Source organism: Varanus komodoensis, unplaced genomic scaffold (assembly GCF_004798865.1).
Source record: "Varanus komodoensis strain SLA01 unplaced genomic scaffold, ASM479886v1 scaffold21, whole genome shotgun sequence".
Classification (NCBI taxonomy): Eukaryota; Metazoa; Chordata; class Lepidosauria; order Squamata; family Varanidae; genus Varanus; species Varanus komodoensis.
The window spans coordinates 12,682,155-12,708,582 of NW_025335589.1; the positions used below are offsets into that span (position 1 = coordinate 12,682,155).

Sequence of the window (26,428 nt, forward strand, 5' to 3'; positions counted from 1 at the left end):
CTTTGCCAGAGGAGGCATGCCTGCATGTTCCAGTTGCTGAGGAGCTTGAGCAGGAGGAGGTCCTGCACCCTCCTGTGGACAACTGCTTTGCCACTGTGAGAATGATCTTGGTCTGATCCAGCATAGCTTTTCTTACATTCTTCCCTACATCCTGAAAATAAAAATGTTATTAGAAAAAAAAACCCTCTAATTATGAGGATATTATGCCTTATGACACAGAGGACTAGCACAACAGAAAGATAATAATTTTATCATAATTTTCTAATTATTAAGAACTATTATACATACTTTGCAGATGGTTACTTTCAGGTTTCTATAATAAAGACAGGGATTTTCATGACAAACCTAAAATATCTTTTAATTTTCCATTTTCATCTCCTCTTTCAACTCATAAAGAGCCCCAAGGCACTGCTTGCACTTACAAAGATTTTAAAAATCAATCAACTCTTGCTAAAAAGTCATCCTGGCCCCAGCATATGAGCAAAAGAGAAAAAAAAAACATGAAGCACATATTCTGAATGCAAAGAATGAAGATTTAAACCCAGCATTGGTGCCTATGCTAGTAAATACTCATCTTCTTCTATAAAATGACCAATGCCACAAGAAAAAAACATTTGTTCCAAATATTAAGTTCTTGGTTGTAAACCTTGCCACCCAAACCCTGTGCCAGCTTTTTGGCAAAAGAAAGAAACTAGGTCTAAAAAACATTTGTAATGAAAGATGATGATGTAGCTGTCATGGATTGATTCCTATGAGCAAATTATCAAGGCTTTTGTGAGAAAAGTAGTGGTGGAAAATCATTTTCCATTAGTGCCACAATAACTTAGTGATCTGACAGAAAGGATTTTTTGAATACAAGGACTGGCAACAACTTATATCAAATAATGGCTACGACCAACATTCTAGTTTTATTTGGAATCAGCTGTGTGGTAGATGTGGATTTGGAACACTTAAGTCACAGATTCCCTTCATAACAATGTTAATAAAATGGTACAGAAAAGCAATGTAGGATCCCCATACTTTTAAGGGGTATCAGGACAGCATAAGAACGGCAGTGCTGGATCTTTGCAAAATGCACAGAAGCCAGATCACCATCATCACATTTTGTATGAATACATCCCATGCTAATACTGAGTTTGCTGCTGGGATGCACTCCTTCCTAGATAAATGCAGCATAGCAGGGCCACCAGAAACCTCATTTACATTGTCCAACCAGTTACTATAAGTGTGCAGAAAACTAGAATGGGAGAGAAACCCAACTGGGTGTAGGTATCATGACTCAGAGTGTGCTCTCTATTCACACTGATGAGTGCATGCAGCAGACTCAGGCACCAGGCTTCAATCCATCAGCTTCCATGGCATGCTGACCTTTCCATTTTGCCTTGCAAGGAACAATAACCTGGAGGAAGAATGCTGCTTTACTGCTATTGCAATCTTACTGATACCATCAAGCAGATCATAACATTTCATACTCTGGAGCTATTACAGGCAGTGCTGAATATGTGTCATGTTTGTAACATATCACCCAGTGATTCTGACCCACTGCAACTGGCAGGATCAAAGTGAGTGTTAATAAAGCCAAGATTGATCTTAAGTTTCCCTTGCCATTTTTGTTCCATTAAATCATGCTTTCATTGGGAGGTTTACTTATGCCATGCTGTCCCTGCTATTACGTTAACATGAAGATATGCAGATATATCCCGCTGCTGACAGCCAGCACTTATGCTAATAACAAAGTTTTGTTACTCAGATAAAGTGAAGAACTGTCTACTTAATATCGACTGAAAGCTGTAGTAGTTCAGATATCAAGGATTAGGAAGATCTCAGGCTTGCAGATGAACCCCCCCCCCTTTTTTTTTTCCGCAAGAACATTGCGATTTTCAAGATGCAGGTATAAAAGAGTGACTTGGGGACAAGCCAGTCACCTAATAAGCCTTACATGTACATCTTGAGCTTTACATTGAAGACATAGATGGCAACACTTCTGGGCTGTGAGTGCACTTGGCAATTTGAGCAACTTGAGAAACTCACGGACATCACCAGAAATGGTTACAGGGCTGTAAGTGGCAGGTATCCTCAATTCTTTTAAAGTGGGAGGCTAGGACATCTTGGGAGTATCAGCAAAGGCAGCATGTTGCTTACGCTTAATCAAAGAGATTCCAACACAAAACTCTAAAATTGAGCAGCAGAGCCAAACAATGGCAGAGTCCAGGTTAACTTGATCCAATCAGGAATAATTGGGGGCACTTTACAGAATAGAATTTAGACAGAATTAGACCTCTGACATAGTACTGCTGTAGCAACAAAGGCCTCCCACTGCACTGTTGGCTTCTGGCAGCTGCATAATATTCCCAAATTTATGTCTCTTACCATTTTCTTTCTGGGATATTTCAGCCATAAATTCAAATCCCAACTCTTTGTTCACTCCTAAATCAGAGTCTGACTCAGAATCCAAGTCAACACCCCATGGTGGCGTCATGCCCAATCCCCACAGGATGCTTGTCAGCAATGCCTCAGGGTATAAAAACATCCCATGTCTTTTCCAAAGAAAATTATTCTATAGAAGGACAGTTAAGTAATCTGGATGTCAGCAGGTTGTCACAGCCTATAGGATTTCATTCAGGAACACTTAGATCACCAGAGGCAGACCTGTTATGAATTTAAAAATACATCTCAAAGTCAAAAATGGTAGTTATTAGTAAAATATCATTTTCATTTGACAGGATTTTATACTTTCCTAATATTCTTCACACGTACTCTTCTTCCTTCTGACATTATAGTCACATTTCTAGTTGTGGGGCATTTATCAGGATGCATTGAAAATGGCTTCTGTCCCATAAACAATTATGTGCATAGTCTAATGAGTTTTGGGTAAGGATTTTAATAATCACACTTATTGAAATGGAAAGATTAGCAAAGCCAGTCATGGCAATTAACCACTTCTAATATTTAAGAAAACACATTTTCTATTATTTTTACTATAACAATGTACTTGCATCAACATCCCTAAGCATAAAATCACAACTGTGCTGAGCAATTCTGTAATATGAGATTTGCTGATGGTTTTTAATAATATTTCTTCAGTAAAGACTTGAGCAACTGTAACCCTAAGTGGAGAGTATTTATTCAAAATAAAATTAAACTACTGGAAAACAGAAATCTCTACTGAATTAATGCAAACCATCCAGGACTCTACCCAAGGATCCTGTGTACATTCTCTCTGCCCCTGAAATATATTCATATATATGAAACCATTAAGATGAAGTGGAATTTATTACACACACGTGTGTGTGCACCTCCAGACCTTTCTGTTAAAAAGAGTGAAGAAAAGGCAGTTGCTATGAATAAGGAAAACTCTGCTCAAAATTCTCAGTTCTTATGTAACTCACCTGGTTTCAGAAGTGGTTCATCAGTCTACTATCTATTAAATTTATTTGTGATTAATAATTGCAAAGACCCCATCACACTCTTCCACTAATATGTCTATGGCATAATGGGCAAAAATAAAAGCAACATTATTTTCCAAACCTTTCAATTTCATTCTGGTGTTCTTCTGGAATCCCAAAAGCACAGATAATATCATGTGAAGTTGTATTTTACTTTAAAATACATTCCACAAAGGAAGTCTTACATTGGCATTGTTTGTTAAAAAAGGAAACCATGATCATATTTAAGGCTTTTTCAATCTTTCACAAGAAACATGTTCTATTCTTACTGAGCTTCAGAGCAAATCAGAAAATCTTCTGCTGCCTCCCTCTCAAGCCACCATTTCACACTCAGTGAGCGTCCTAGAACAGAGTCATCACTGCACTGACAGTATGAAGTAGGAAAAGTCAGTGAGATGCTGGCAAGAGCTTCTTGTTGTCCAGCTGCAGATAAAAGGCAGGATCTTTTGCTGCCAGCAGGACCTATCACTAACACAACAGGGAGATAAAATTTGCATGGGCATGTGCACGTGTGTCTATCATTTATTTAAAGGTTTTTTTTTTTCATTTTATTTTCAATTCCTTTCCTAATTATACCTAACATACATTTTGCTTTTTCACATCAGCAGCCATGCATTGGTGCACTGTCCACCACAACCCAGAAGCCCAGGATCTCTTGGTCAGTCACTGTGAGTTCAGATTCCATTAGGATTTTTATTTTGTCCCAATATGCCATTACTTTACACTTCCTTACATTGAACCGCACTTGCTATTTTGATGTCCTTTCTCCCAGTTTGCAGGGATCCTTGTGGAACTTCTCCTAACTCCTTTTGATTTTAACAAGCCTAAATAATTTGGTGCCACTTCATTGCCCATTCCTAATTCTAGATCATTTATGTCCCACAATTTACACCAGGTGAGGATTTTTCATTTATTCCCACTCTGCTATCTGTTCTTTGGACAGTCACTGATTCATAACCATAGTTCCTTTCTAATTCCATAACTGCTCAGTTCACTCAGAAACTTTATCAAATGCCATTTGGAAGTCAAAGTGAACAATGCCTCCCAGATCCACATGTGTACTGATGCTCTACCATTACATACAAGTACTTTCTCTATGGCAAAGATATGGCTATACACTTATTTTTCACAGAACATTGTGAAAAGTAGAACATTGTGAAAAGTAGAAAACTAAGATCATGGCATCCGGTCCTCTCACTTCCCGGCAAAGAGATGGGGAAGAAATGGAGGTAGTGACAGGTTTTATTTTCCTGGGCTCCAAGATTACCACAGACGGGGACTGCAGCCACGAAATTAAAACACGCTTGCTCCTTGGGAGGAAAGCTATGGCAAATCTAGATAGCAGACTAAAAAGCAGAGACATCACCCTGCCAACAAAAGTGTGTATAGTCAAAGCTATGGTTTTCCCAGTTACAATGTATGGCTGTGAGAGTTGGACCATAAGGAAGGCTGAGTGCTGAAGAATTGAGGCCTTTGAATTGTGGTGCTGAAGGAGACTCCTGCGAGTCCCTTGGACTGCAAGGTGATCAAACCAGTCAGTCCTAGTGGAGATCAACCCTTTCAGCTCTTTAGAAGGCCAGATTCTGAAGATGAAGCTCAAATACTTTGGCCACCTAATGAGAAGGAATGACTCCCTGGAGAAGAGCCTAATGCCGGGAACAATAGATGGCAAAAGAAGGAGGGGACGGCAGAGAATGAGGTGGCTAGATGGAGTTACTGAAGCAGTTGGTGTGAGCTTAAGTGACTCCGGGGGATGGTGGAGGACAGGAAGGCCTGGAGGAACGTTGTCCATGGGGTCATGATGGGTTGGACATGACTTTGCGACTAACAACAACAACAAGAAATGTAAAAGACCTCCAAATAAGATTCCAAAAGACTTTTACAGGAATTTATTATTCAGAATTCATCCTTTGAAGCTATATGAAGTTTTGCTTTTTTTTACTTCCACATCATACTAGTAGTAATAAGAGTGTTTTGGAATGTGCTTTGGCACAGCTCTGATGATAGCTGTATGAATACCCCCTAAAGCACTGAATAATCCCTCATTAAGTTAGAGATCACATGCAGTTATTTGAGTTAATTCAGTAATTAATGCACACATGCATATATTCATCTAGCACTATCAATGTGTGTAGCCTTTTAGAGAGAACTATCCCTTTACTTAACACTTCATCAAATATTGTTACATACTTTTCAGCCACCCCATCCTCTTCCTTTCTTCAACAGGTGTATGTAATCTAAGTAATATTTGTGTCAATGTTTGTTGCTGAGTGTTGCCAAGTCACACCAGTATTGATTTTCTAACATTGATTTTTTTCTAAATATACATAACAGATTCAAATGCATTTGGATTTCTATGAACCTTGAAATCTATGGATTCTGAAGTAGATTCTCTTTTTCATGAACTGCATGAATTCCACAGACTTGGAGAGCAGTTAAAAATCATTCTCCAACGTTACACAAATGTAGTTGTAGAAAAACAAAGAATACGAACTGATAATGTGCATTTTCCCCCATAGTATAAATTGAAAGAGACAAATATGACTCATTTGAATTTGACTGATTTTCTGTTTGCTTCTGACAATTATTGGAAGTGGGCAGAGTTAGGCTTTTTTTCACAGATTTTGTTGGTAAGTTAGCACAGGATTTGCCAAAAGAGTGTGCTCAGATAAATGCCTGAAAACCACATGCCCCTAAAGTGATTTCTGCAGAATCATCTAATTTGCTAGTTTACACAAATTTCTTTAGCAGTTAAAAAGTGTGTAAATTGTTGCCCATCTTATAGACAGAAGTTCATAAGCTGACTGAAGTTGCACTGTACCACATCCTTTACAGCTCAAGTGTTAAGGCTGGAGTTAAGCTTCAGGTTAGGACAAGGATTGTAAAAACTTGGGTGTGGGTTTATGTCCAGAGGCCTGGAACAAGCATCAGTAGGCAGAAAGGCTGAGTACTCACCAAGAACACCTGAGTAATGCTACTGGGCATTTCTTCTGAATGTATAGCTATTATACCTGCATTTTAGAGTTTCCTTTAAGCTTCAGGTTAGGACTACAATTCAGAATTCCCTAGTCCCTTTTCATATCCAGGTGCCTAAAATTAGTCTACACTGGGTGGACAAAGCTAGCAGGCAGCAAGAACACCCAGAGTGCTGCCTTTTTATATGTTTGAATACATAGGGATTATACAGGAAAGGTACAAAGAGATTTACATTACAAAACAAGTGCTTGCATTTGTTCTTGTGAAGATACTTTTTAACTGCAGCAAGGCATGTTGTACTATTTGTATGTAATATATTCATTTGAATGTATTTTCTCTCTGTTGGTCCATAAGATAATGTTCAATTAACAAAGCTTTAAACCTACATAAAAGTTGCTGATTTAAAAACACATAATTAGACTTATGCTGTTGTCCTCTCATGCACGCTCTCTCTCACTTCTTTTTAATAGAACCCTTTAAAAGAGAAAAGCACCCTTGAGTCTTTCAGATAACGCCAAATAGCAAACTGAGTAGAAGATTCTATTTAAGGCCGTAGTTTAACTCTGCTTTTGGAGAATTATTTAAAATCAAAACAAAAGATGAAGCAGCAGAATATACATATGGTTTGAGAAGGCAAAATGGAGTGTTTGATGACAGTCCAAGAACACCTGCTAGAAAATAAGCATGAAAGGAATGATAACATCAACAGATCTGTAATAAATTTTCCTTTCATGAAAATAAATAAAGAGCAGTTGTGGTAGGTACACAGTTGACTGGGGTTGGAAAGCAGAGAGTGCAGATGTGCGGGGTATCATTTTACTCCAGGGTTTTTGCAATATAAATCTACCTCCCCCGGAAGAAAGGAAGTGAATGCATATACTGTGTTTTGTCATGGTGCAAATAACTGTGAAGAGATGTTGATTTAAATTAAGAAAATAGCAGAGGGTAGAAATAACAAACTTGCGCATCCCCAGCACCATGAACTAGTTTCCACACATCTTGGGACATTTTCATGGTACTACTTTTTGTCATGTAAGCTGGACCAGGTGACCTGGGGAATACACAAGTGCTGACTCAGATTTTGAAACTCCTTTGAACAGCTCACCCAAGTAGCTCCTCAAAAGGCTTCTGTGCCTTGCCCTTCCTCTAAATGGCTGCCTTTTGGAATCTGAACAGCTGACTAACTTTGGCTATGCTCGTGGCTCTTTCCTTGTCAAATTAAGTATATTTTGGCTGGCCAGGATAAGTTAATAATAGGAGACATTAGAATACAAACAAAAGAAGGAAATATTCTGGAAAAATCACTGGAGTGACAGATAGGATGGATAGATAGATAGATAGATAGATAGATAGATAGATAGGCCTAATATTCACCCAGAACATGGATTCAAACTACATATATGTTAGTATATGTTTTAATATCCAAGAAAGATAATTATCATACCTACAGCAATAGCAGTGACAAGAGTGAAGAAACCAGAACTGCCAGACATGGTTTCTATACATTCATTCCATAGTTTTACATATATACATTCTATGCTTTGACATCCAACGGTCCGAAATTTGGTTGGGTGAATCAACATATAGCCATTAATGGGAAGATCCACTACTAATTTTCTATTTGACTCAGTATTTCCCCAACCCCTTAGATTCTTAAGATTGCAAATCTTTCCCAATGTACATATAAAATAGATAGATTATGCCAATTTTGGGAGGAGTTCAGAAGGAAGAAGCAGGGAGTAGAGTCAGTGCCAAGGATTCCTCAAGAAGGAATCATGCCAACTAAGTGTTTTGAACTCTACCTCCCACAGGAAACTACCTCTTGAAGGAAGAAACCTTGCCAATTATATCATGGCTTCATACCATTTTTACAGAATGTCATGGCAGTACAGCTGCAAGAGCATCTGGACTCCAGCAATGTCTTGGAAAAAATCCAGACCGTCTTCTGACCTTCTCAAGTCTTAGACACCACACTTGTCAGGGTAATAAATTATCTGCTGATGATTTAAAATCAAGGACAGCTGTCTATTCTGATCATGCTGTCTCACAACAGCATTCTACAGAAATGATTATCAGCTGCTGCTTCATCAGCTCTGTCACGTTTCCAAATGAGACTAGAAATGGCTTTTGTCATTTTGTTGTTTTGTTTTGTCTTGCCTTGTCTTGTTTTGTCTTATTTTAGCTACCACCACCATTACCATCAGGCATGCTCCACCCAGTTAGACCATTCTTAATTTTCCTCCACTGCTGTCACTAAAACATTTCTGAAATAAATATATGAGAGGATTGTTTTCAAGGAAGTGGAAAGGGAGGGTCCAACCTTGATGTTTGGAGTTCTATTAAAACCGTAACAGAAGCTCCGCAAGGTTTTGCACCATAGGACAGAAATATACAAACATCTCAAGATAATGTGCGTGTGTTAACAAGCACAGTCAAGGAAGCCATAACAAGCAAGAACATTTCCTTCAGAAAGTAGAATTCCTACCCAAATAGGGACAATAAAAAGGAGTACAAACTCTGCCAAAGCAAGTGTACACTGACAAATTTAAAAATAAGATTTCAAGAGATATACTAAAAATATAGCAGAGATTAATTCCAAAAATGCATTAAATCCCAAACCTAGTAATGGAATAATGTGAAGGTGATGAAATTATTTGCACTAGTCTTTGCTGTGGAAGATGTTGGGCAAATAGATATTTATGACTGAATCAGCATTTTTCAAGGAAATTACTTTCTGAAGAGCTGGCAAATAGAGGAGGCAAGAGAAGGGCCAGAAATGGAAAATCAAAGTGGTAAGAGAACTTTTAGTTTTGTGTATGTATACCTATGTTACCATCATGAATGTCCACTTTTAGAATATGCACGAGAATTCTGCTATTCCTCCATTGTTAACAGGGATGGAACTATATGATTGACTTGTCATGACATATGAACCTAGTGAGGGTGACTTCTGTGAGGGTTAAAACAAGCTCTCAGTAACTTCTGGACTATTTCAGGGTTGCTGCTACCCTGTCATCTGTCCACACAAGAGATTTTGCATTGCCTGCATTCATCAGCAATTTATTTTAATCCCTATCAAAAGTCACGTATAAGTATGCATGTAAGCTGGAATGTCAAATATTGCATACAAGAAAGAGCAAACATTTAAACAAGCAAATGTTTCTAAACATAAACTCTCTCAAACTACATATTGCAAAGTTTCATATATTGGGTGGTCCAGTAAGTAAGTAAGAAAATAAATAAATACATAAAAATGTAATTTGATGCTTTTTGCTGTAAGAAATTCACCTGAGTGTTTGTGGGCTATGAAAGATGATGAATAAGTTACAAACGGCCCATTAGTTTGGGAGTTCATTCAAACTATAATTTGGTATGATTGAATTCCTCAAGCATCCCTAGTCTTCATTCTGCATGCTGAATTGTGAAGGCAGAGATCAACATATAAGCAAGGATGTGATAATCTGTTAGGGAGCAATCCCATTTCCTCCACCGTCACTGCACAGAAGCCTCCAAATGTGGAGGCTTACTTGCTTCCAATACAGGGAATGAGCTGCAACAAAGGCAATCTCCAGTGCTCTGCACTTCACACCCGGCACTTATCCAGATGTGCAACAAAAGGGATGTAAATACACTGGGGCACCATTGGATATGGCATTAGCTGTCAGGCGCATGCTCTTCTTCTCCCTGTTTCATGCCTCTTCCCAGTCTCAGAGAGGAAGCTGCTTTGGTTCTTTCCATGCTCTCTGTGATGGGGATGGGTGGGCAGGGGGAAATGGGATGGTCTCGGTGGTAAGAGTTTCATCCCTGTAGTCAGAAGACCTCAGACCTGGGGCTCCCGGTGATTCTGTGAGTCCCAGACAATGCCATAGGATACTACCAAAGCCTCATTCTTGTGAAGTTTCTCATTTTCCTACTGAAATCCTATTTCTATTTTCATCTTGTATCACATCACAATATTCCTTTTTTTGAAAAAACAGACATTTGTGCATAGTTCCATGCACATATTTTTCAAAAGGTACATTTTCTAGTATGTTTTCTACTGTATGTATTATGCATTCATTATTCCAATGCCTAAGACATATTTGTGCACAGTAAATTTAGGCATTTTTCCTGCACATTTTTTTTTTTGCTGAATCTTACTGTAAGTCACAGAAATATACATAATCCCAATGCAAGATGCATCACATTCCATTGGCAGTCTCAGAGAATTTAAACAAATGAAAGGAAAATAATGTTCTTATGACACCATTACTCCAATATCTAAGTATTTTGAAAGGCAACTTATCCAAAAACATTCTAGGGGATTTATTCTAACCCTCCAGAAAAAGACACAGATTTTATAATGAGAGTTGGGCTATTTGGTACAAAAGGCCAATATATAAATATGCTTTTGAGTCACGTTTCAAATTATTTTCACAGTAAATGCAGGTGGCATGTCTACCCATGAATTCATTTTGTGTTTAGGCTTCCTATCTATTTCATTACGGTCGTGCTCTAATAAACACTTAGGCAACAACGCAATCTACAATTACATGTGCTTAAGCTCCAATGAAATCAAGTTAAATATGTGCACGTACAGCACTGGATTATGATGCTAGTGAAAATGGGTTCTGTTTGACAGCTTATCTTTGAGCAGCCTACCCCTTATTCTTGAGCAATGCACACATCTATCAAGAACAGCCTTCCACAGCCATTTTCCATTGTGCTGTATATATTGTCCTTCCCAAACAAATCTTGTGCTTAGATGTCAATTTAAGGCTTGTTCACTTCAAATGCTCTTTGAAACCTGATGAATTTGACCTTTTAGCTGATAGTATTATTATGCAAACTATATGTTTTAAAATGGTGAAATTTCATGAACTCTCATGTTCATATTTTGGTTGGATTTTTACCCAGATTGTTAAATGCACTGAATATCAATTATAGAAAAGTGGAATGCAACCAGATTTGCAGTGCCTTTCTTTCCTGGAATCCTGGACATGGTACATCCATTCTCCCGTTCAGACTATGCAATGTGAGTTGTATTGCTTCTGTGAAGAGGCTACACTGCACCTCCAGAGGACCTTGTCATATGGTAGATCCCACTGCCTAAACTTATCAATATCTGGATAAGAAAGTACATGCAACATATAGCAGACTTCATGGAGGAAAGGGTCTGGTTTCATCATATTAGTTGGATACTGAATTCCAACATGTTTGAAATCAAACATTCACCTGATATGTGATTGTGTAGCTTCAACAAAGGGCATTCAAAGCAACCAATATTATTTCTCTTATACTTTCTGCTATATTGTGGGATAGGATGATATACCCACAATTGGCTGAAAGCCCTTCTTATGGCATGCTTTTTATCTTTTGGAAGATGCATCTTTGCATATAATCCAGCTGGTGGAAAAAAATATTATTTTAAACTCCCTATTCTGTCAGTGTTTTTCCAATGCCAGATACAAATTCTTCAACCAACCCCTTGAGGACCTAGCAACCCATAAAGAGAATTGGAATCAAATTTTCAAAACACTTTATCAGGCCATTTAGAAAATCCAGCTGGCAGCATAATGCACACATTTTAGCTGAGGCCAGATTAGCAATCATGCTGGTCAACTGAGATCACTGCAGATATTGTTGTTAGGCAAAGCTTCTTGGAATATATGAGTCCTGCTGTTAAAATGTTTCTGAAGTCTTCTGGGCAAACTAATTTTTCTTAAGATATAATTTTTAGCAAAGTTAACAATTTTAAATTCTTCTCAAATCTTAGGTATTTTGACGTTTCAGCTGATAAAATTTATATTCGTCTGGTTATTTAAAAATGGGAAAAACTGTACTTATTACAAAGTTCTCACAGTTACAACTTTGCTCCCCATAAACAATGTTGAAGTTATTTGAGTAGCCAACATTATTCAGTGTGGAAACCCAACATACCAGTCCATTCCACATCCAACCCAACTCTGGACTTGCACTTCTTGGGAATTAAAAAAAATCACCAAATGTGGCATGGCAAAAGGCTTTTAAAGTGCAACATAGCTTTCAAAATGGCCTAAAGAATGACCACTAGGTGTAGAACAAATATCTATAAATAGCTATTGGATCACAGAGCAGAAGTTTACTTTCTACATTATTGTTTATTTAAACTAGGAGGCAGTGACAGTAAAGGAAACAGAGTATAACTTTGGCATGATCAAACCAAAGTTAATTTTGGTTAAGAGGTTAAGGGTGTGATCCTATGGTCTCCTGGCTTTGTCAGGAAAGCCATATAATTCTTCAGATTCCCAGCTTCCAAAGTGTTAAGATCCTGGAGCTGGGACCCACAAGTCTGAGTTCGCACCTTACTCCACGCCTTCACAACAAACACAGAAAGTGCTACACTGGCTGACCCTACAATGCGAAGTTGCAACTGAACCTCAGAGGGAGAAAAAAGTGAGGGGAGGGAAAAGGCTATCATCAGGATCATAGCATGTAGGAAAGACTTCTATTTATCTGGAAATATCCCGGTTTGAACTGTTTGTTATCCATCCAACCTAGAAAGGGATACAGAATTTCACTCTATTTTGTAACTTGTTGCAGAAACAGAATGATCCAAGGGTTTCTCCTTCTTGCCTGAGCATCTTCTAACATTTCTATTTTACTCACTTCAATTGACAAATACAAACACTGCAAGTAAGTAAAATGTACTTCATGGAGAAAATTCCTACAAATATGTACTGAGTGATAAGTTTCTGAAGTCACTAAAAAGCAAACAGAGACACTATAGGGAAAGAAACCTCATTGCCAACCATACGCCAACCCCCTCATGCCATTAATTGCCTGATGTGTGCTGGACTTTTGTGTCTGCAGTTTGGGAGAAGCTATCATAGCTGGCAAAAGGAGGAAATCTTCCCCATGTTGATTAAAATACTAGCTAGCTGTGCTTGATGTGGGGAGTGGGAGGAGAAGATTATTACCTGCTGGACCAGAACCAGGGTGGCAGCATCCTAGCATCGATGCACCAAAGGAAATGATGCCAAACGGGTGCTCCATTTGTGGGGAGTTGATTCAGGGGTAATGTCAAGGCCCACACTGCTAATACCGTGGCCAGTTTAGTTGTTCAGTATCTTTGGTGGGATGTGGGTTCTTGCTTAGGGCCTAAATATGTACCAGGTAGGGAAGATATGAAGCCAAATGGGGAGGCATGGGGCAGAGATTGAACAAGGACAGCACAGTAAGGAGAACATGGCCCAGACATGGTGGTATCATGGTCAGGCTTGCCCATGCTCATGGGTGGGTGCTTGACTTTTCAGCCTGCCCATGGGTCTCCAGATACTGCTTTTATACTGCTCCAGATACACAACAGGACCTGCCTTAATTATGATTTAATAGTGGATAAAACATCAGTTGTAGAAGGATAACCAAGCCCTGTGTAAGTGAACAGGGAAGCGCTAAGTCTTGGTGCAAGATATCAAATACTAATGTGTGGGTCCAGTATTGATACCATTGGTCACAGGATCCTTTGGAAGTGATTGTCTGAGCTAAAATTAATGTCCTACACCAGGGACTGTGGACTTCAGCAGCAATATGAAATACTCGTAACACATTTTTGGCAAACCTGAGCCAGTACATGCTTCATTTATTCCTCAATAACCACAGGGTCAGTTATCCACCTGTGTTCCAACATACTTATTCCCATTTTAATCTGCAAGTTAAATTGTTATTTTTAAATAAAGTTATCAGGGATTCAATCTACCCCTATTGAAATGAATGGAGAAATGAAACTGATTGTTGCCATGTTTATGTGCGGGGTAACAGTGCTCATGTTCGCGTATTGCTAATTTAGCGCTACAGCATTGATTTTGGCAGTGTCAGTTTGCTTTAACCATACTGAAATAGGTCTTTTTGTTTTTCTAAGAAAGTAAAAAAGAAAGCAGAGAAAACAAAGCAGAAATGTATAGATATATTAAAATGTTGTCCTAGGAAGTTAGTTCTGACCCAAGTTGTTTTTACCTTGGCACAGAACTTTACACTCTCATGGTGCAAAATTATACCATTGAATTCTTATTTCAGTCCTTTCAAAGCCTTGTGTGTATTGGTATCTGGGGACAGGGAGGAAAGGGAACCAGAATTGCCAAGATATGAGGTAATCTGGTGGCACCCCAGCCTCCATCTTTGCCTGTTTGAAGCTCCACAGTTAGATACCCTAAATCTATCTTTACCTCTGTATTCCTCCCACCTCCATGAGATGCCCATAATCCTTCAAATTTGGAGGACAAGTGCAGTTTTTCCCAATTTTGTGCCTTCCAGATGCATTTAGACTGCTACACCCAGAATTCCTAGTCAATGGCCCTGCTGGACGGCAATTCTGGGAGTTGCAGTCCAAATGGCACAAGGCTGGGAAAGGCTGGGCTTAGAGTCATCCTGAATGGAGAGTGCCCCAAGTGTTCTTTTTTGGTGGGGTTTTTTTCTTCTCTTCCATTTTTTTCTCCAGGGCTTCCTGATAGCCCATTAAGGAGTGTCTAATAAGTAGTTTGTGCTTTCCTCCAGCACATACTTTCTTTTAACAAATAGATAACTGGTCTCTGTATGTTTACCAATGTGGGGTCAAAAACCCTCAGTAGCGTTTCTGTTGCTTATGGAATTAGTCTAACTGTTAAGCTGGTGTGACTCTGAAACCAAAATAATAGCTCTGTTTCCAGATACTTTAAAGCAGCCACAGGACTATAATAGCAAATTGATACTGTCAAAATAAATGGGGCAGAGCTAAGTTAGTAATGCACAAACATGAGCACAGTTACTCAGCACATTATCATGTCAAAAAGATAATCCAGCATTTACTGTTTCCGCAACTCATGTCATACACACCCTCTTAAAAAGTTGGCAAAAAAAGGGAAACAAAGATCTATGGCCTTCCTTAAAGTTCTGAGTAAAGGGCAAAATAGGATTAAACAGTGTTTATCCATCATCATGCTCTGTGAATCAGACCTTAAAATTATGGATGCTTAATTTATCAATCCTGGCACAAAGTCTTGCATAGTTAAATTTGCCAGCACTACTATTTAAAATGGTAATAAAAATGAGCATATACGTTTTATAGGTGGATGATAATGATCTGTAATTCACTTGTTTCAGTGCAGAGAATGACAAAGAACATCCACAAAGGTTCCCTGATGTTTTTCCTATAGTGAGAGAAATGACACTGACTTAGGAAATGAACTCAGCTCTCCAAAGATACATGCAAAAGTATGTACATACCACTTTCACATTCTTACACACTCATAGAAAATACAGATACCCATTCATTTGTCTTGCAGCCATGACACTTGTTCCAGCTGGCCTAAATTAAGAGGGTGGAAATGCTCTAGAAACTGTCCTCATGGTCCTGGCACCGAAGTCTCATTTCTAGCAGACCCTCATGGCATTCTAGGAAGCAAACATGAACATTCAAGCACTCTAGGATTATCCAGGTTTCCAAGAAACCATTCAGTCAGTTTGTAGAGATTTCATCCCCTGCCTTTTTTTGAATCAGTGCAAATGCTGGGAATCTGTGGGCCAGGATTTGGGATCATTCTTATGGCCTGCAAGCCATATTCAGTTCCCCACCCCACTGTATAATTACTCAGCTCGTAAGAGGGAATAATACAATGTCCCCAAAACAAAGCAAAGAGCCACAAGCCAGATCTATGGTGCTAGATTCTTCCAGTTACAAGGCAGGTCACCCACCCTCGTTCCCTAGCCATGGAAGGAGATATTCTGTATGGCCCCATGCAGAAACACTCATCCAACACTGCCACTGTCTGCAACAATTAGGGAATATGATGGATGACATAGAGGCACCAATACTTTCAGCCCTGTGGCACATTAAGGAGAACTGCAAGCACAACTCAAGTCACTGGCTTCAGTTTCTACAGGAAATCCGAAATTTTAAGTCATGTTGAATCACCAGTCTGCCTAATAATTCTCAGCTCTTGCTTCTGAAGGTTTGGTGCACTTTATTCAGCACAACTAACTTTTTCTTCAGGCTGAGTCTTAGTCTTTCTCAGTCCCCTTTTATGTGCACAGAGAAAACCAAGCATAAATCCACTAATTCCAAAATTACTGTGCTTTTCTCTAAATAGCACATTTCAAATGTGGACAGTATTACAATATATTTGGGGTAATATCTGTACATAGTAATAAAAGTTTTATGTTTTTGCAAAGAAATAGGTTTAAATTGTCTCAGCCAAGAGTTAGAATACAAAGATGCCTAGGAAGAATATAAATTACAAAATAGGAAAGTTGATGGATATCAGTGGTTTATGTTAGGCCTGTCTTCACCCATCTCCCTGCTCATTTCATTAGAAAACAATTCAATCTGGAAGGAATACTGAATACAGTATGTAAAGGTGCATAAGTGAATCAATTACAAAGTTTATTATCAGTTTGAGGACTTGGAAGGGATTATGGAGACTGAATTTCGAGTACAAAAACATTTCTAACATCTAAGAAAGCACTGGCCAGCATTAACAACAGAAATAAGATTAAATTCTATGCTAATACAAAATGTTAATATACATTGTAATGTCAGACATCAATCTACCTTTGAACAACACATAAGCTCTCTAGAGCTCAATACATTTCATAATCATTACCAGTTAACATGTTCTGGTTTTTTTGAAGCCAATAAAAGATTGGGACATTTGGTTTTAAAACCAAGAGAAGTATCCAACACTGACAAAACTCCTGCTAGTTTTGTTGCAGAAATGGGATGCACCATTTTTGCAACAGAAAGCAAGGGTTTTAAACACCAGAAACAGGCAGAAACATTTATTTCTGGATCAGGTCGGGTCAGCTAATGTCCTTCTATACCTGCAGCTGACCTGCTCCCTTCTGACACACATGTGTCTACTCATTTCTGTTTGGTTTTTTAACCACTTGCTTTAACTAGTACTTTGTTTTTAACTGCAGTACAGGAAGACTTAGAAACTGCCTCAGTGATTAAACCATGGTATCTGGAATACAAGGCTAGGGCATACATTTCAAATACTTTACCCAGGTTAATTTCAATTCATTTCTCTGCTTGCATAGAGTCTCCTTAGCAGCCATTCATAATGAAAGAATACATGAACACAAATTAATGTCAACAAAATTACAAAATAAAACCTTACAGTCCAAATGATGAACTTCCTGAAAAGCTATTGCTAAAATCTTATAGTGGCAGTTTGTGTTATCCAGGGACAAACACAATTTATTCCCAAAATCTCCTGCCAGGAGACTGACAAATGGTTTGGAAAGAAACACAAATACAAAACAGAATAATAGATTAAAATGTGTTTCAATAAAGAGAGGTTCAATATAATACTGCAAATTTACATTTGTTTTATGAATAAAAGCACAATTCATGAATGCTTTCCGCTTCAGTCTTTAAAACCATTAGACACAAACAACATCTCAACTAGTGTCATCTAGAATCATGTTGTGCTACATCATGTAATTCGGAAAGCAAGAATATGCTTGTGAAGTGAAGTGAGGAAAATGAATCTACACTTTTTAAGTGACTGATTTTCTTGTTTTGTGTACAAATAGTACATGATCAGTCTTGCAAATGCATATTTTTGATTTGTTCAGAATTTCCATAATTTCGTTTTGGACGACTGAACTGATAATTGTGGAATTATTGAGAATACATGTGTGTGTAAGTGAGCCTCATTTGAAAACATACAAATGGAAGTGGAATATTGTTGGGCTATTTCCTAGCATAACAAAATATGGGTTGACACAGAGAAGGAATCTTTAAAAAAAAAACCCAAAAAGCCCAAAAGGAAAATGAGTTATACTGAATCCATTTCTTTCAGGTGCAATGTTTTTTAGGCACAAAAGGCTTCTGTGTGGACCAAGTTGCTAACCTAAAATTAAACATTATTTAAAATACTTAAATGTTATTGGCCAGTGTCGTAATTGTCACTAGCACTAGCATAAATTACAAAGTGCTAACTTTAGCTATACCTGGTACAGTACATTAGTGTCTGATGGTGCAATAGGATTGCCTGGAAAATCTACATGCCAACAAATGCTTCTAGTAATTCATATGACACCTAGTGTTGAATAAGATATTGCCATTATTAGTTTGTTTGTATGTGTGTAATGGCCCACTCACATTGGTCTTTGAGAATAACATTTGTTGATTTCTTTTATTCTTTTTCTTTTAAGACATTTAAAGAAGCACACAAAAACAAAATGGGAGCCACAATTCTTTAATTATTCTATGGGCCAGTTGATTGATTGATTTCATTTAAAAAATTTTCATGCTCTCCTTCGGCATTCAGTGAACTCGGGTTATTCAGTAGAAATGCTTGGTAGTAGGATAGGGCACCCCAAAACAAGTGCTTATTCAAGGAACATAAAATTAATTTATGGAATTCACTGCTACCAGGAATGGTAATAGCCCCCAGCAGCTTGGATAGTGTTAAAAGATTAAACATGGTCTTACAGAATAGGTTCATATCACTATATAGATTCAGATGAGACATTTGTTTTGCTTTCCATATTGTTTCCGCTTGGGACTAGGTCAGTGTCCTTAGTATAATGCTACATGCACAAGTTGTCAGGAGCCTAAACAGGTCCTTGCTCTCTCCTCTCATTGGGTTGTACAGCCAAAAGGTCTTCGACAAGATTCATTTTCTTTTCCACACATCACCACCTTTCATTGCAAATGGACATAGCTTATGGCATAGTTTGATCAGTTTCAAAACAAGCCAACTGCAAATTATAGTTTATAATGCTGGCTTGTTAAACTAAAATAACTTGTTGTAAACTGCAATTTCTAGTTTTAGCATGCAATGACAAGCTGAGATTCTGTGAGCATGAACATAAACGTGGCATGCAACTGGAGAAACCATTCTCCAGTTTTCCATACCTGGCATCATGGATTCCATGGTCCTGGTAGGCAGCTACCATAGAGATCCCTGGAAAGCAACAGCTGCAAAAGCTGCTGCAGCCATCCAGTAGGGAATTGAATTTCAGGTACAGTGGTTGATGGGGCATGACTCAACAGCTGGAGGAGTGAGCAAGGAGGGCAGAAGCCATGCTAGTATAGAAATCACTTGGTCTCTCTCAGGCACATCCAGGCAAAATAACGTGAGCCGTGCCAACAAGAATTGCTTGTCATGACATGCAAACTCACCACCATGCTTGCTAAGCTGTTTTTTTTTTTTTTTTGGTAACTCATTCAATTTAAAGATACCTGTAAAAAAGTAATACTCGAATCATACTTCTTTAGAAGACATAAAAATCCTTTAGAAAATCTTGCATATATCATTAGGCTTCCATTTTTTTTCCTTTTGTTTTTATGTTAGCTGAATGGACAGAAACTCAAAATGTATCATGGTCCATTAGAGGTCATGACCTTGAGATGAATTCATGTTATGGCATGGACTTTACCAGGCAGCAGTAGCCTCTTATATCAGATACAAAAGTATCATAGCATTTCTGCTTCTGAGTAGTAGTGGTCATCCTATGAGTGTGTGACTAAGACTTCCTTTAAGAAGCAGAAACAATAACATCGACACTGTATCTTACCCTTTAAGCAAAACCCTTACACACTGGTGTAACAGTGAGCCTAGCAAAACCTCAGAAACACCTGAGCCTTTTAATTCAATTAATTCTAATAATGGAATAACCTCATACACTGTTGTCTTTGGATCATTAGAGGATTTGCAGACAGTATCTCTTGAATACAAACAAGATAATCATACAAGTGCAGATATCAAGTAGCCAATTCTAATACCGATGGGCACATGCATATTCAATAGAATGCAAATATTGACTTTTCTGGTAGAAACCCAATCAGATTGCTAACATGTGCAATGGGACAATATGATCCTCGTGTGGGAAAAAGTACTGACCTTCATCCCCTGTGCGGCTAGCATGCAGTCTACTTGCATTTATGATTCTCCTCACCTTTAAACAGTTGCCACAATGGAAAAATGAAGTAGACATCTGGAAAAGGGCACACTCTGTCAGTACAAGAAAAGGCTTGAAAGAAAGTAAACAGGCTTCATGTCTCATAATGTCTCTCCAGAGAGGCCAGGCTAGGGAGAACAGCACATTGCAATTGACTGCACAGAACAGCAAGCCTTACCACAAGAACTTTCCTCTTTCCAAGTAAGCAAAGAGGATGATGCAAAGGTCACCAAAGCATATACTGACTGATCAATACAGACAGCGAATACAGCCTTTCATGCAAATGTATTCAAACATGTAAGATTATTAGTCACTAACTGGGTCTGCATGCCACCAGTTATGCTTCCTCTCATGCAGCTTGTTTCACAAAGGCAGAACTACAGTAGCACAGCTATTATGCCGGTAAAGATTTCAGAGCTGTCAGATAGCATTTCTAGAGGCGCCTGAGTCAATACAGCAGTGCATTTACTGTATACCTCCAAAGACTGTCTCATCCAATATTCACAAACAAAATAAAAGCCAGGGTGCAGGTAGACATTTTACCATTATTTATTACCATTCAGCAGAAATATCAGTGATTGCAACAAAACTTCAATGTTTAGAAAGAGTGTTGAGATTATTAAATATGAGGCTGAAATATAGATGATAAGACTTATTCATGGAATTTTTTAAATCTCCTGACAAAAGCAGAAACAGCAGCCCTGTTGACAGATGCTTAGTGCTGATTGGACAAGGCTACTAGACTACTGGATCAAAAAGGACCTAGCCATATCTAATGGTTAAAGGAGGACCCAATCCAGGGGAAGAATGCTGCAGTTTTCTCTTGAAAACCCATTGTTCCATCGCTTCTAGCTGATGTACTTACTAGGGATTGTATTCAGCTGAAACATAGGCCAAACTGGACCTCACTGGAGAATTTCTGGTGTTTCCCAAGGTAAAGCAGACTTCCCTCAGAAGTAATCAGTTCCAAAGCTGGATGTGAGGCTTTGTTCACCATTCAGTTTGGAAAGGCAGACCATGTATCTCTAAAAAATTTGTATTAATTTCACTAAATGCTGAAGAGCAAGGTACAGTTGTGTGACTGACAGGTCCACCTAAGCATGAGGAACATTTTACCAGGTGCTATCATATCACTGTGCTTTGGGGGAAGGCAAGGATAGGACTGTGGGATAGAAATTCTTCCAACACTACCAAACTTCATTATGAAAAGACTAGTTTTCATTTATCATCACTCCTTAGCCCCTGTACCTGTTCATCTGACATTTGGCCATTTTTGGGCCTGGAGACACCTCCATTGTGCCTGGAGGTAAGGGGATGCAAATAATTTCTTTCTCTCCAACTCCCCCACTCCGAAAACAGGACTCTTCTTGTACATTTGTGAGTGTACCTTGCCTTCTGAAACTTTGCATTTTTCTTATGTATGGCTATCTCTGCATGCCCATTTCAGAAAAATGTCCACAAAGAGAGAGAGAGAGAAAAATAGGGGGGTTGTTCTCTTTTTAATATTTGCAAAAAGCAAAGACTGATTTTGCACAAAAATCCCTACATCTATTTGTCTGTGAATAGCTAGACAATCCCTTGAAAGGGACCAACTATACCTGCAAATTTCATCAAATTATGCCATTTTTAAAGTTATCAGAATCTCCTTAAAATAAATAAATAAAAATAATATCCATATCACAAAGCATGTTTCTTTGGTATTTGTGAAGCATAAGCAGCTCCTGTGAGGCAGCAGCATTCTTCCAATTCCGGCAAAGAGAAAAAAAGTTGTAGTCATTAGTTTCCCATAATAGTTATCAAGAGGCAGGAAGCCTCAAATTTCAGAATTTCAGTTCAGCAACAGTAGCCAGTTGACGCAGAAATCTTCTGAATTGGTCCTAGCAGCATAGGGTCTTTTTCGACGTAGCAAAGAATAAGAGCTGACTCTTGTGGTCTGTGTGCATCTCTAGCACTTACTGTGCCTTGCTGAAGATTCCAGTTCATTAATGGTGGATGAACCTGAAAAGGAATTTATTTAGGTCCCATAGTGGAGCTGAGCTTTATCCTTCCACACTGCATAGTGTTTCATCTGTGAACTTATAATTGGTTCAAGTCCCTTTGATTCTCATCTTGTCACAATAGGTCGGGATCCATAGTTCTGAATGGACAACAGTGGTAGGTTGCCCTCAAACACCTATGGGGACTCTTGAGGGTTTGGGCCCACTGACAATTCACTTTCATGGCAAGCTTCTAGTAGCATTTCCAGTTTGGAGGCTAAGAGAAATATAAACAGCTCACATTATCACAGCCTTCCCTCATTATAAACCAGGTGGGTTGTTCAGTTTCCTCCGGCAGCAAATTTGCGATATGCCCCTGCCCATTTTATGCCAGTCCTGGAAGCAGCAAGTAGCGACACTGCGGCTTATTTTCAGCTCAGCATGTGACTCTCATCCCTCTTCTCCATCTGCTCCCTGCTTCAGATATAATTTGAGCTTATAGCAAAGCACACATTTTAGGACAGTTTCCAGATTTGGTATACCCATATAATCTCTCCCTAATAGCCATTCTAAATTTGCAAGCCACAAATATTATGTAGGCAGTTTCTGTAGCTATTAGATCAGTTTCTGAGATCTGAACGATAAATTCCGGAGCATCTCCCAAGAAACCACACCACAATAAATTGTTTACAAGAAGATTTATGGGACACTTCCTGATGCTTATGATCAGTGAACACTGAAAAATTCTGGCAGCAGGAGAGGTGGAATGTTTTCTCTGGCTGGCCCACAAAGCATAAGATTGATAGCACTTCTTTTTCAAAAGCAACACTGAAAAGTTCTCATCATCTTTTGGAGAGGATTAGGGGGAAAATATGGTACCCTAGTACTCCCTGTGACAGTGCCAGATCAACTCTGAGATGAGCTTCAGTTCCAAACTGCATGAGGATGTCAGAAATGAAGGTAATAGCAGCACTCTGTCTTGCAATCAATCTATGCACCCGCACCAGCTTTTGGGCTGGACACACTGCAGTTGTACCAGTGCTACAGCAGGAGAGAAACTACTCTGCCTTTTCTTTTATGATCTAATGTATTTTAATACACCCCCACGACACTTGTTGGCTGAGATAATGGGAAATGTAGAAATAGATATGTGTAACTTGCACTTCCAAACTAACCCTGCCTTCAGGGTTACCATGCTAAAGACATGACAAAAAAGAGATGGAGAGGGTCCAAAAACAAACAAGCTTGGGCACCTGTTCTTACAGTTATCATTCTTATCAGGACTAAGTAGGATGGAAATAGTTCAGGTAGCCAGGTGTGGGACAACAAAGAGCCAAAGATAGCTGATTTCTCGGCAAAGGCAATGGAATAGCTCTTCCTCTCATCTCTCAGCCTGATGGAATGACTACTAAGAAAGGGTTGTGGCAGTGTTCTTTGTAACACCTGTCTTGATTCCTAAACAGTCGTACAAGAACTTCTGTTTTCCATGTGCTTTTTTCCCTTTTAAATACTGGAAAACTGTCCCTCTCTGTTAACATGCAGAAAATTCCTACTTGGTCTCTGGAGAGGTAGCCAATTAATCCTCTGATGAGACTAAAAAGTCAGTGGGAGGGTGCACTTGAAGGAGAGAGGCTTGTGTGGAAGAGACAAATAATATTAGCCATAGCTCTATACATGCACACACATCCAGAATCAAAGATACATGTATCCACATTGCACTGCATGTCCTGGCCTCCTCCTCCCTTCTGCAAAGGTACGTATCTCAATCTGATAACCTGTGGTCTGGTTGGTAGAATGTGCTTTCCTGCGTTATCAGTTCCATACCTACCCACCTGACCTGCATGATATTCTTAGTCACACAGGACTTGTTGATAGGTTGACCATGTGTTCTCTTTTATAGAGGAGTCCTCTATTTGAAGTGCTTCAAGAGAACTGAGATGCTAGAGTGCTGTAATCGCAAAGGCCTTGACTATAGCACCAGGGTATTTTTAATTTCCAAAGAAAAGATGACATACCTAATGAGAAATACAGTCTAAATGCAATCATTTAAGAAGTGTGTCTGTGAAATCTTGCAGGAGTTCCCATTGTAAAAATGAAAGACCTTTCAACATTTTTCTTTATGGTTCAGCATCAGCACAAATAATGGACCACTATATTATCAATCTGCTGAAATAATTGGAGTTTGCAAGGGAAGACACAAGAAAATAAATCTGCTAAAACAATAGATATTTTAACAAATATTTATTAATATTTTGCCAGTTAAAGCAGTGAACTTCATTTGTATTGGGAGAACACTATAAAGCAAACCAAATATATCACTGCTTATCATTTATAAAGATAGTCTAAGTTAATACCATATTCAATTTACTATCCCTTCCATCTTCCCAAAGTGATTAGAAGTCTTATTTCAGCAGTGGAATTAAAGTCAGCTAAAAAAAGCTCTAGAGAATATGTTTAAGGAGGGTTTTATTAGAAACACTTAACCATATTCCCTTCAGGTTTTATGGTTCTGTACCAGTTCTGCCAATTTTATTTACATTCCTGTAATTTTAGCTATGGATGCCTCTTTTATTTTGAGGTGTTTGATGACTTAATTATACATAGTAGCAGGAATTCTTCATTGTTTGTGAGTGGAGAAGGTCAACAAATTGCTAATTAGATCACACTGCAAGCTGCATAAACAAACCTCTAGGGATCAAAATTATGATAGCAGAATATTATTTTTATAGGTTTCTCCCCATTTGTAGTGCATTTTAGTGGGCAATTATCCCTAAAGCTATGAAACCACAGCTTCTTGCTTAATGGCGAGAAAATCAATGTGTATACTAATTAGATCCTCCTTAACATATGTCATATGAAAGGAATTTTTGTGTCAATTGTTTTCTAAAAAGAGGTAAGTGTCTTCCTATCTTGTCTGAATTCCCACTTCAGTATTACAGGGTTTGCTTAGGATAACCAAGCAAAATAATAATAGTTCCATATTGGTGTGATAAAGAACTGTTATCTTTAGATAGACTACTTTTCCCCTTTAGCTTTCCTTATTGTAGAAACATTTCTGTCAAGCAGCAGTTTCCTCAGCACTGGTGCCTATAATAACCAGAATGATGGAGAGAGTACTGAAAGCCTTACTGCAATATTACTGGTTTATTACATAGCACAAGAATGTATGTAGCTTTGGTATGTAAACTAAAAAGTCCACCACTCAGCAAAACTGGCTGAGAACTGATAAGGACAGTGTTTCTTCTGCAGAGAGCTGTTCACACAGCCTGCTTTTGTGAAGAAAAAGTTGGGTAAAATCCTTCTGTTCCATCTACTATTAAAGGATAAGGAAAATTGTTCTTTTTTATCTGACGGCTTTTCCATCCGAGGCTTTAATCCAGTGCTTTTGTGAAGCATCCACTTCCGTTCTTTTTGAAGGAGGAGTGGAATATCCTTCGTGTAAGCTCCCTTTCCTCCCATGGGGATACCTTTGTAGTTGTGTATATATATGTATCTATACATACGTAAACAATCTTCCTTTTTAAAAAATATTCTAATAATTAATTGCCATTTGGTCTTTGTTTTGTATTTCTGCTTGTATTTTATTGTTACTCTTATTTTAATACGTTGTTCTTGGTTTTTATTGTGTTTTTATCTTGTAATTGTAAGCCACCCGGAAGTGCTGTGGCACAACTGGGTGGCATACAAATGTTTTAAATAAATAATAATAAATAACTATATACATTCCTCTATATGTTCAATCATACAGCACAAGGTGGAACAGTAATATAGAGCAAAATTATGAGAATTAATGAGGCTTCTGTAGCAAGTAATGGTGCCTTCTAGGAAAACAACTAGGCTTTCTTCAGTCTAAAGCACCCCCACAGAAATTGCTAAAAAAGCACAGGACAGACAGTCCCTGAAGGATGACAACACCATGAAAAGGATGCACAATTCTTTATGAGCAGCGTATCATGCAGATTCAATAAATGCCTCAAAGATGGAGGATATTTTATCCCATATGAAATATAGAAGGCTTCCCTCCTAGGTAGAACAGCACTTCATCTAGATAGAAGCAAAATTATACATTAATTTCAGTATCTCCCAAGCCCTTCTTCTGTTCCCTTGTTTTTATGCTAGAGAAGG

The 26,428-nt window shown here is 38.4% G+C and overlaps 1 protein-coding gene across 3 annotated transcripts in view; it reads right to left on the minus strand.

Annotated features, from left to right (window-relative positions):
- Positions 1-26,428, minus strand: part of FSTL5 (follistatin like 5) — a 356,934-nt gene that overhangs the window by 271,137 nt on the left and 59,369 nt on the right. The gene's annotated exons all lie outside the window — the stretch shown is intronic.